This window comes from Myotis daubentonii, chromosome 9 (genome assembly GCF_963259705.1).
Source record: "Myotis daubentonii chromosome 9, mMyoDau2.1, whole genome shotgun sequence".
In the NCBI taxonomy this organism is placed as follows: domain Eukaryota; kingdom Metazoa; phylum Chordata; class Mammalia; order Chiroptera; family Vespertilionidae; genus Myotis; species Myotis daubentonii.
The window spans coordinates 48,278,326-48,290,529 of record NC_081848.1 but is presented as its reverse complement, the minus strand read 5'-3'; the positions used below and the strand labels follow the sequence as shown (position 1 = coordinate 48,290,529).

At 46.3% G+C, this 12,204-nt stretch overlaps 1 protein-coding gene across 6 annotated transcripts in view; it reads left to right on the top strand.

Annotated features, from left to right (window-relative positions):
- DENND2B (DENN domain containing 2B) overlaps window positions 1–12,204 on the top strand; it is a 176,135-nt gene that overhangs the window by 53,000 nt on the left and 110,931 nt on the right. Inside the window, exon 1 of one of the 6 annotated variants that reach the window (XM_059708812.1) lies at window positions 695–719. The exons of the other annotated variants lie outside the window; for them this stretch is intronic. The gene's annotated coding sequence lies outside the window, so the exon portion shown is untranslated. Of the gene's footprint in view, window positions 1–694; window positions 720–12,204 lie in introns of those variants that run through there. 6 annotated transcript variants of the gene reach the window in all.

Sequence of the window (12,204 nt, the reverse complement as noted above, 5' to 3'; positions counted from 1 at the left end):
TGATTCTCTTAACGTGGACACCTAGGAAACAGGAAGGTATTTCTGATAACCTCCTTTCTGCGTTCTGCTCCTTCCCCTGTGCTGATTCTGGACGAGAGCCTCACAAAGCGGTAAGGGTGACGAGCGGGAGAAAGCGCTTCTGCAGGAGGACCCCCCTCCTTCCTCGGCCTCGTGTCCGTGTCCGGGACCTGGAACTGTGGTGGGGCTTCTTGGGAAGCCGGCTCACCGTGGGAATAGGGGGCTTTATAGCCTCTGGAGCGTGTCAGGGGAATGGAGCCGGAGGTGGCAGAGCCTGCAGAGCCCATTGCTCTCTAGCTCTGTTTTCCTGTCAGATGTTGGGCACCCACTCTGGTTCCACCCTCCTCACCCAAGACGCGTGGGTGGGTGGGGGTGGAATGAATCCTGTCCATGGAAAGCCACCAGCAGAAAGCTTATACTAAGCTGATACTCGAAGAGGCTCAGACATCCCCATCCCAGGCCCACCTTGGGTTCCTTTGGGGCCGTCAGTAGTTGAGGGTTTCTCTAAGCCTCCCTCCCATTCAGGGATAGCCACTGCTTACTTGGAGCCATGCGAAACAGCCCAGGCTTGTTCTACCGGGCATCTTCCAACCACTGCGCTTTTTTCTCTTCCTTTGGGCTTTCACCTTCAGGGTCTCTGAGCTGTCCTAGTCCTTCTTCTGAGAGTCTAGTTCCTCCCCGCCTGGGCCCAGGAAGCTGTGGTAAGCTCTTGGTTTCCTTTGCAGCTGGGCACTTCTGGGAAGCTGTCTGCATTCCTTTCTGCCCAGCTCTCTGCCTCTGGGGCTCTGGGGAGTGTGGTGAGGAGAGCGGTTGCTTCATGCCTCTGTGACAGGGAACGCTAAGGCAGTTTTCCTGAGACCAGTAGAGCCACTGGAATAACCAGGAGTTTGAAGGTGGAATTTCCCTTTCTTGCAATTCTGGAATCGGGATAGCTTTTCATAGGGTGTGGTGTGGTACTGATTCTTCTTGAAATTTTCAGAGCCCCTTGCTGCTCTGGGAGGGAGGGAGGGAGGAGGAAGACTAGCCCTCCCTTTCCCGAGATCTCAGGTGCAGAAGACGCCTTTTGTGAGGAAGGAGCTTAGAGGCAGGTGGTAGGATCTGTCTCCTGGCTGCCATCTAACTGGGTGTGCTACATGCTGAATGGCTTATGGTGGCATCCCCTGGCCCGTGAAGGCAGCAGCCGCCTCCTTTACCGATTTTAAAATCTTCTAGAGGGCCTGTCAATTAACTGGCCCAAGGGAGCATTAGAAAGACTGAACATGCTGGGCACATGAGCCCAAGAGGGAGACTTTTGCTGTAGATACTACTCAAGGTTGTGTGTGTGTGTGTGTGTGTGTGTGTGTGTGTGTTTAGGCTGGGAGTGAACAGAACGGGATAGTAAGTCTAGGGAAAGGAGGAAGCTGGCTGTGGAGAGCATGGGAGCTGGGAATTTTTGCAGAAATGTTCCAGAGTGGCTGGCGGCCAGGAGTCCTGGGAGTGGGTGTGGGCATGCCAGGTGCCTGCCCTGCTGGGGGCCTTGGGTGATGGCCATGAATGCCTTCCTCTGGGAGCAGGGCTGGTCCCATGAATACCCTCCCCACCCTTGAACAATATGGGTTTGAACTGTACTGGTCCACTTATACATGGATTTTCCCCCCCCAAAATACTGTAAATGTATTTTCTCTTCCCTGTGATTTTCTTTGTAGTATTTTCTTTTCTTTAGCTTTATTTTCTCTAACTTTATTTTAAGAATATAGAATATAATACATATAACATACAAAATATGGGCTAATCAACTGTTTATGCATTGGTAAGGTGGTCAACAGTAGGCTATCCTATATAATAAAAGCCTAATATGCTAAGTGTCTGGTCATCCGGTCATTGGTTCAGCCAATCAAAGCATAATATGCTAATGATATGCTAAGGCTGCTCAACTGCTTGCTATGATGTGCACTGACCACCAGGGGACAGATGCTCCTACTGGTAGGTTAGCTTACTGTTGGGTGCCAACCAATCAGGACTGAGCTAGATGGGCCGGACACGCCCTGGAGCCCTCCTGTGGTCCCTCCCTGGCTGGACAACCTCCTGCATCCCTCCCTAGCCCTGATTGTGCATTGGTGGGGTCCCTTGGCCTGGCCTGCGCCCTCTCGCAATTCAGGACCCCTCGGGGGATGTCGGAGAGCCGGTTTTGGCCCAATCCCACAGGCCAGGCCGAGGGACCCCACTGGTGCACGAATTTGTGCACTGGGCCTCTAGTTAGTAGATAAGTTTTGGGGGAGTCAAAAGTTATATGCAGACTTATGACTGCTTGGGGCTTGGCATCCCCAACCCCTGCATTGTTCAAGGGTCACCTATATCTATGTGATTCTTGCCTGTCTGGTCCTGGCCTAGAGTGTTCTGGGGCAGAGGAACTGGGTCTGAGAGGGGCTGACTGTCAGGAGTCCCCACCTCCCAGTGTGCTGGCTCCCTGAGGAGGACAAGCATCTTGGCAGCTGCCAGTCCTCGCTGGTGTGGCTCGTAGGTGTGTGTGCCCTGCCTCTTTAGGGCTTGAGAGCAGATGTGGCTTAATTTGAAGCAGACCTACCTCCAGGGCCCAGATCTGAAATGTATATTACAAAATTACTGCTAGTCTTGGCTCTCCCTCTGTGTCTTTCTTCCCTTTATCTTCCCATCACAGTCAAGGATTGTGAGCAGCCGCTGCTATCACACAGACTGATCAGGGCATTAAGAATGGAGCTAAATATAACTGTCTGCACACACTGCTCTGATGTGCTCAGGCGCATCCTTGGAGAAGCGGTTGATGTGAGTCTGTGATAGAGAGGCCTTTCCGCCCCAAACAAAGTGAGTGAGAACGGGGAGGAGAAGGTGGGAAGGCACTTCAGGAGTTACCGATTTCACCTCTTCTCTCCCCCTCCCCTGCCCCCCATCATTTCCTGTTAGTGGTCAAGGACAGGAGAGAGAACTGAGATCTGGCTCTTCAGCCATTAGGCAGTCAAACTCGTCCTTGCTGTATTTTTCAGTTTAAGCAACATTGTGATTCAAATATTACATAAAACTTCTTTTCTGACTGAGATAATTTATAATCTATTGGGAGAGTCAAAATGTGTTAAGTAATTAGAGAATATTGAAGATCTTAACCATTTGATCACTAACTGAATACGTTTGTAGTTCAGGAACAAAGTTGTCTCTTGAAACTGTAGGAAAAGTTTCTAGGAGGAGGCAGGATCTCTTCCGGTCTTGGAAAGTTAGATGGCCTTTATATAAGCAGAGGTGGGGTGGACGTGTCTGGATGCGGGAAACAGCAAGAACGCGGAGAGTGTGGCGCTCCCAGGTCACCGTGAGGCTCTGCCTTGGGCGTGCTGGGCCCGCGGAGCAGAGCTGGAGGTCTGGACTCGAAGTTCTGCCTTGTGCATAGGAGATGGGAAGTAATGCAGCGGACGTGGAATTTGTGGAAATCACTCTTGTAGGAGAAAGTAGGATCATTTTGGAGAGGACAGACTGGCAGGAAGGAGACCCACTAGAGAGTATGGACCATCAGCAACAGGAATAGAGAGGAAGGGGGAGAACCCTAGAGAATATTCCAAAGTGGAATAGGTAGGACCTAGACGTGGGGTATGTTAAGGATGCACCTGTGGGGAAAGACAGGGGATGCCAAAATTTCTGCCCGGTGAGAGTATGTTTATGAAGTGCTTTGCACTTTTCATTCAGTAACTATCTCAGAGTTGTCTGGGCTCTTAGAGTTCATCTAGTCTGGTTTCATTTTCCAGATGGAAAGATTAGAGCCAAGAAAGGGGAAGGTAATGCTCCCAACACACACAGCTATTTAGTGGTGGAGCGGGACCTCCAGTCTTGGCCTTCTATCTCCTAGGGGGAACTTTAAGAAAGAGTGGCGTGGCGGGAGGAGTGCGGGGTCAGACAAAAGTCCTGTCTGGTTGGGTGACATTAGGTGATGACCAATCTCTCTGAGTAAAATTAAGCTTTTTCAGAAGCATTCAGATCAGATCAGTGGTTTTACTACTAAGAATTTTCTTTTTCTTTTTTTAGAACCACTAGGCAAGGAAGATGGACTCCTTGGTTTCTTCTAGTTCTGAGATTCTTAAGAGTACAGAAAAGTAACGTACATGACAGGCATTGAGTTGGGTTTCCTGGGGGACTGTGGCTGGTTTCCAGTGTGGTGCCTCTCGGAGGGTATTTCAAGAGTAATTCGACTCTACATGGTTTTCACTTATGTGCTGACCACAGAACCTGACTACTGAGGAGGACAGCTCTGCTGTCAGCAGGCTGTGGACAGGACAGTCAGTAGTTGGGAACTCAGAATTCGCAGAGTTACACTATAGCTCTGCTTTTATCAGCTTCCTTTCCCCACCTCCTTTAACACACACACACACACACACACACACACACACACACACACACACACACCCCTCCATTCCCCTTTTCCTCTCTCCCCTTTTAAATATGTTTTTATTTATTTTTAGAGTGAGAGGAAGGGAGAGAGAAACATCAATGAGAGATAAACATAATCTATCGGCTGCCTCCTGCATGCCCCCTACTAGGGATTGGTCTGCAACCCGGGCATGTGCCCTGACCAGGAATAGAAACAGTGACCTCTTGGTTCCTGGGTGGATGCTCAACTGCTGAGCCACGCTGGCCCTTCCCTGTTTTTCTTGTCTCATTCCCCTTCCGCCTTGTCTGTCCTCTCCACTCTTGTATATCTTGTCTAAATAACTTCCTGTGTTGGAGCCACCTCCCCTCTTGGTTGGACGCAGACATGACTACAGCGAAGCACCTTGTGGCATTGTTATGTCTGCATTTCCTGAAGTGGGGACTGGCGCTCAGTGACCCAAGCCAGAATCTGGGAGTCATTCTGGACCCTGCCTCATCTCCACAGTCAGTCATCTTCAAATTCTCGTTTTCTATTAAAATAGCTCTTGATCTTCCCTCCTCGTGTGCATTCGCATTGCCCATACAGCAGGAGAGAGCGAGCAGGGAGAGAGATTACGGTTGAAGAAAGAAAAAGAGAGATGAGGGTCATCTTTGGTATCCTCAGAGGCATTTTGCAAACCTCCAAATTCCAAGTTAGAGTCTCCATATTTGCCTCTCATACGCTTGCAGCTCCCTCTGGGTCTCTGACCCTCAATGACTGCCCGGAAGCTGGGCTTCTGCTGGCTGTGTTTGGAGAAATTCCAGGTCTGGAAAGGAGCGACAATTGAGTAAGCAGTGGTAGCTCTCTTGGGAGTCCATGGGCAGAGTCAAGCCTCCTCTTCTTGCTGAGCCCTCCCTAGGTGGACTTTCCCTCTCAGCCCCTGTGGGCCTTTTCCTTGGAAGAGGTGTGTCCGCGCATTCCTGGCCGCAGGCGGTATCTGCACTGATGGTGCGTGGCTGCAATCTCACCCCCTTCAGGACTCTCTCAGATGGTTGACTTCCTTGGCTCGAGGAGAGCCAGTGTGTCCCAGCGATAGCCTCTGGAGTCCCATGGCTGGTGAGAAAGAAGGCTTCTGCTGGTATCTGCTGCGCTGGGGACAGTAGTCCTTGACCCTTTGTTCTTTTCACTCTGCCTCCCTCCTCCCAGCCACTAGCAATGTTAGCCAACCAGTTATGTGGGGTATGGACAACCACATTAACCCAGGGTAAGAACCCTGGCACTGAGGGAATAATAGGCTTTCTGAATTCTTTTCTCCTTCAGAAGGCTAAGTGGTGCTCAAATATGTTCCTTGACATCCTGGGAGTAACGCTCAGGAATTCCCCAAATATGTTATTCTCAGACTTCCAAGCAAGCGTCCTCCTGTTTCTGTCCTTCAGGGTCTTAAATTACTCTCTCCTCTCCCTCCACATTCCTTTGTTTTTTCCTCTTATCATTTTACCCATCTTCCCCTCCTTGTGACACAGGGTCTGTTTTCCCCCCTGTTGCATAGATTCCTCTATGTTTTTTATTATTATCATGTATTGGTTTTGGGTGTACAGCTTAGTGGTTCGACAGTCATATACTTACATCGTGTCCCTGATTCCTCCATGTTAATCTCTAAGTGAAGGAATGTTTATAAGCACCTCTTTTTTAGGCACAAGTCAAACTAGCTCTATTCTACATTAGGCAACATCTAATCCTTACAGAAATTAGAAACTTCTAGGTTCCCACCCTTGGGGAAAAGAGAGAGAAATGATTTAAAAAACTGCTACAGGATGTTGATGTGTGTTTAGTATGACACTCATCTGTAGACCAGGCCACCTCCGTGTTCCTGGGATAAGAACGGGATTTTGAGGGACTCTGCTCTTCTCTCTTCCTGATTCTTCTTGAGTCCTTGGACAAAGCACCGTGGTTCCCCATCATGGGAGATAAGCTGGTATGTATGTATCCCAGCGATGCCTGGCCGCTGACTGCTGCATTCCTACTGTCTAATGTTTCAGTTACAGTCAAACTGGAGTCCTTGCTCACAAACAGCTATCAGATGACAGCTTAGTATAGGAGGTTACAGATCCACAAGAATTCACTCTGATAGTTAAAAATATCACTTTGCAGTACTGATCATGGCTAGCCATGGTTTGGGGAGATAAAGGGTACGCATTGTTTGGATTCCTGAGCTGCTCTGGGTCCTCGCTAAAGCTTGGTCGGTCAGAGCCCCACATGGGAGGCTGTGATGTGAGCAGCAGGAGGGACAGGGGCGGATTAGGCAGGGCTCAGCTGTCTCTTTTTCTGTAAGCGTTCAAGCCACGAGTCCCCAGAGATGACTCCGTGGGGCTAAAAGTGGCAGTTTTCTCTCTTCCTCTTCTGTAGGAGGACTCAAGAGCCTCATGAACCCGGCGTGTTATCCTATTTTGCAGTTTAAGGGGCGACACAGACTGGATTTTCTTTTTTTCCCTTCAGAGTACTTGCCCGAGATGTGATTAAGACTCCATTTACCCCCAAGTCTGCAAATACAGTGTGAGTCCCCTGGATACACTATTGTTCTAACCAGAACGGAACGGAGTGAGACACGGACCTCATCTGGCCTGTGCATTTCAGTCACTGAAGCTGAAGTCACATTAACTCATCCGTTGACTCATTTTGAACCATTCCTCAAGTCTCTTTCACGTGTACCATTTTCATTCTCTTGTCGTGCAGTTTTTCCCCTAAACTTGTGTAAAATGATATCTTTTGTCCTTTTAAAATGTCATGTCGTTAAGGTTCTAGCGTGTGGAGGCCTTTCCCCCCCTGATTATCTCAAGTATATTAATTATCCCTTCCAATTCATTTGTCATATGCATTTTTGGTATGCAAGTCGTATCTAAGTCATTGATGAAAAGGTTGACCACATGAGGTCTGGAGCAGAAGGGAAGTGTTCTAGGAGTTCAGAGTGCGTCTTCCTGGTTAGTATTGATCCATTTTGCTGCACGGTTTGGGCCCCGCTGCTCTGAGTGACCAGACCCTCCAGCTGCCCGTGTATTTCTGTTCTATTCACAAGATCTTGATCCGGGTACATTGTGTCCACAGCATTCATGTGTTCTTTGATATATGTGTGTGCATATGTATGTGTTTATAAGATATGTAACATATACCATATACAAATATCATGTAAATATGTATGCATATTATATTTAAAACCCCACACTGTTATTTATAGACCACTTGCTGTCTATTGCTGAGTGTTTTACATATATCTCCTTTGTTCTTTACAATCATTCTGCATTTCATTAAGTAAAAGTAGTTAATTTTTTCTAAGCATGACTAGTACTTAATCTCCAGTGATCAGTGCTTCCTCCTGGGTCCTTGCCACTTGTCATAATTCATGTAATCTGTTCTGGAGTTTTGCCTATGACATTGCTAATTTAATAAATACTTATTGAGCATGTACTGGGTGTAAAGAAAGCACTGCATTCCAGCCTGTTGGGAATTTAAAGACGAATAAGAAATGGTCCCTTTACTTGGAAGATTAAAAATATGAAGGAATGAACAGTGGCTTGGTGGGGAAGAGAGGGAAAGTCAAAGAACACAAAAGAGAGAGTCCTGAGTCTGGATGGGTGAAACTGGCCACCTCCCCAGTCCTAAGTGGCAGTCTTCAGAAGCCAAAGTGGTGGCATGTTCCATGTTCGAACCTCTTTACAAAGACGAAAGGCATCCAATGGACTGATGGTTTTAAATCCTACCCCTGCACTTCGCTGGGAGTATCTTCCTGAGTTTGAGAGTGAGAAGAGGCAGGCCTGGAAAGGGTCCACTTTAAAAAAATTTTTTTATTGATTTCAGAGAGGAAGGGAGCGGGAGAGAGAGATAGAAACATCAATGATGAGAGAGAATCATTGGTTGGCTGCCTTCTGCACATCCCCTCTCAGGGATCAAGCCCACTACTGGGGCATGTGCCCTGACCGAGAATCAAACCATGACCTCCTGGTATGTAGGTTGACGCTAAACTACTGAGCCATGCCGGCTGGACTCTCTGTGCAGTTTGTTTGTCTATTTATTTATGTAATATATGTATGTACAGTTTAAATGTAAATGTTCATGTACCTATTACCCGGCTGAACACTACTATTAGCTTTGAAATCTTCTATGGGAATAAATGCATTCATTTAAGAAAAACATCTATGTTAAATTGTAGAAGTAAAATAGTAACAGTGTAAAGTATTAGAACTTAGTAAAAAGGAAATATGGCTAGCATGTGATTATTGTTTTGGCATAATTTTCTTTTTCACTTGTATGGGTTTTTACATTCTTAGTGCAGTTATAGCTTTGCCATGCCTAACAGCTGGTGCTGTTTCAGTCTTTGCAGTCATCACTTAAAGTTAATTCTTAAATAAGTGATACATGCATGTGTTGTAAATTCAAAAGGCATAAAAAGATGCGTAGTGCAAACCAATTCTTCCTTTCACCTCTTTCCTTTCCCTAGAGCCAGTCACTGTACCCGTTTGTGGATTATAGTTATCTTTTTAATGGCTGCACAACAGTCCATTGAGTGCAATGTTTTTCAGAGTGCAGGCCATCATCACTAGTGGGTTGGGAAATAAATTTCATGGGGCTCTAACAAGCTTTGGTTTGTTAATGCGATAGATTAGGATAGGAAGTAGCAGAGAACATCACACATAGTGAAGATAAGTATTATTTTGGGAAACCTTTTCAGTTCCGTTTTATACACACATGTACACACACAGGTTCTCTCACACATGCAAACACTATAATACAATATAAAATGTATTTTTTTACTATGAGTCATGGTTAAAACCACGTGAAATATACCAGTGTAGTAATAATTGACATGGAGGTTGTTTCTATGTTTTCATTATTATAAATAATGCAGGGAACATGCATTTCCCCCTCATATTTGGATTTTTTTCTTAGTATAACTCCCTGGAAGTGAGGCTATTGACTGAAAGGATATGAGCATTTTAATTGACCTAGTCAAGTTACTTTCCAAAAGCTGTGTCCCATTTCCTATTTAATACGTGACATCTGGACTTTGTTCAGCATAGGTTATTTCAAGCACAGTTTTTTTTTCTGTGCATTATATATGCGATACATATTTTCTTAACAAAATGGGATAATTTTTCCCCCCAAGTAATATTAAGTGAACATTTTCCTGTTTTACTAAATATTCTCCAACAGCCACACTTCTCATTCTGGGGCAGCTTTTCTTGGATGTAGGGTGTGAAGGGTGCCTACTCTAGTAATTCTCACCCACTTTTATGATTTATACCTTATATACTTTTATTTGTTTATCTTTAAATTGCTTTTGGAAAGCATTTTATTTTTTTAAAGTCTCACCTGAGGATATATTTCCACTGATATTTAGAGAGAGAGTGGAAGGGAGGGAGAAGGGGGGAGGAAGACAGGAAAAGAGAGAGAGAAAGAGAGAGAGAGAGAGAGAGAGAGAGAGAGAGAGAGAGAGAGAGAGAAACATTGATGTGAGAGAGACTCATCAACTGGTTGCTTCCTGCATGCACCCTGACAGAGGCTGGGGATCAAACTTGCAACCGAGGTACATGCCCTTGACTGGAAATTGAACCCGAGACCCTTTGCGCCCTGGGTTGATGCTCCGTCCACTGAGTCAAACCAGCCAGGGTGAAAGCTTTTTATTTTTAAATAATTTTAGATTTGCAGAACAGTTGCAAAGACACTTTCCCTAATATTATATAACTACAATAGGCCCAGTGCATGAAATTCGTCCACAGGTAGGGGCTGCCAGCCCAGGCCTCCCATCCACCAGCTGCCTGCCACCGCCGGCCAGGGCCTCCCTTCGCACCCACCTTGGCCTTGCACCACCCGCTCACCTGCTCTACCATTCCGCCACAGTCCCGCTCTCGTCTGGGCCCATTGGGGCCAGCAGTGCCTCCACTGTCACCTGATGCCAGCGCCACGTCAACGATGCCTGCCATGTTCCACATTGCCCCCTGGTGGTCAGATCGAACTCCTGCCCGTAAGGACAATTTGCATATTAGCCTTTTATTATATAGGATTATATAGGATGGTACCATTATCAATGGGTATAATGTAAACTAGGGTCTTAACTAGAGACTTGGTTTGGATTTCATTAGTTTCTCCCACGCAGGTCCTTTTTCTATTCCAGAATTTAATCCAGGACCCCACATTACAGTCAGTGGGTATATCTTTTAGTCTCCTCCAGTCTATGACAGTTCCTCAGCCTGTCCTTGTCTTTTATGACCTTCACACTCTTGAGGAGTGCTGGTCAGGTACTTTATGTAATGTCCCTCAAGTTAGGTTTGTTTGATGTTTTCTCATGATTAGATTGAGGTCATGGATTTGGGGAAGAACACCACAGAGATGAAATGCCCTTCTGAGCGGATCTTGTCAGGGGTATATGATGTCAACAGGGCTCATTGCTAGTAATGCTGGCTTTGATCACTTGGTTAAGACCATGTCTGCCAGGTTTCTGCTCTGTCAAGTTGACTATTTCTGCCATTACAGTTAATAAATATTCTGGGAGGGATACTTAGCAATATCCTATTTCTCTTTGAATTTTTACCCACTAATTTTAGCAAGACAAAACTAAAAGCAAACAAAAAACTTACATACCTTCTTTTCCATTGGTCTAATCAATGAGGTCACTGAAAATGGGGTTAGTAGCTGGTTCTTTTTTCTCATGCACATTAAGATAAATATAAAAAGATTGAAAATTTTAAAATAATGTTTGTCCATATATTACTTATAGTCATCTTGTATACACACTACACTTTGAAAACCCTGGACCATTCTGAGGTGCTAAGCACCAAATTGTTTAGGTTCTAAGGAGATATTGCTGATCTCTTATTAATTAGATTGATTCGCTTGTTAGTTGGTATCATTAGTTTATACATTAAAAATGTATCAATGGACCTTTGTACAGAGCCCTAAACTAGGATTCAGAGTTGAGACCTAGTTCTTTCTGAAGACTATTAAGGCAGGAGGGAGGATTAAGCTGAATAAGCCACGATACATCAAAATGCAAGGCAGTGAGCACAGCTGACACTGGAGTAGTGGTTGTTGCAAGGAGCGCAGGTAGGGATGAGAGTCCAGGCCAGCCAGGGACAATCAGGGAGAAAGCATGGAGGAGGCGACAGAATTGGGTCCACATTCCCCATGTTTGCCTGGAATTTATTCTGCGGGATACTCCTTTCCCAGGCTCAAGGCATTGTCTCGGTTATATCAAGGAAAAGCCATTTGAGTCCACATTCCCCTCATTCCTCATCTGCTCCCCCCCCCCCCCCCTTGTGCCCTACCTCCCCATCCTGAAGCTTCAGTCATGACAGATTAGGGCCTTGGCTGAGTGCAGAGTTCTAAGCCATGCAAGCAGGAGGAACCCATTATGCAAGGGTGAAATGGTGCTTTAGAGGGGACGGGGGTTGCCTCCTCAGTACATCTTGCTTGGCCCCAAGGCTGGGTTTACGTGGCCCCGTGTTAAAATGCTCGGATTTAAGGGGCAGTGATCAGAGGCCTGTGGATTTGAGAAATTCCAGGAAGTTAGCCCATAGATGAGCATTGTGACAGATACCCCACGAGACTGGATCAAGCCAGTGAGTACCTGTACCCTGGGACCTGAACTTTGAGCTTCGCATTGAGAGCTGTGAGCTGAGTGGGGGTGAACTAGGGCTGCAAGGCTGGCAGACAGGAGAGTGCTCAACCCAGCGTTAAGATGTCCCGTAATCGTTTCACCACAGGGCGGTGGGATCTATTATGGGATAATTATAGTCTGAATCCCACACTTTTCTAGTTCAGAGCCTTAGGCTTGGTTGGTGGGGAGGTGG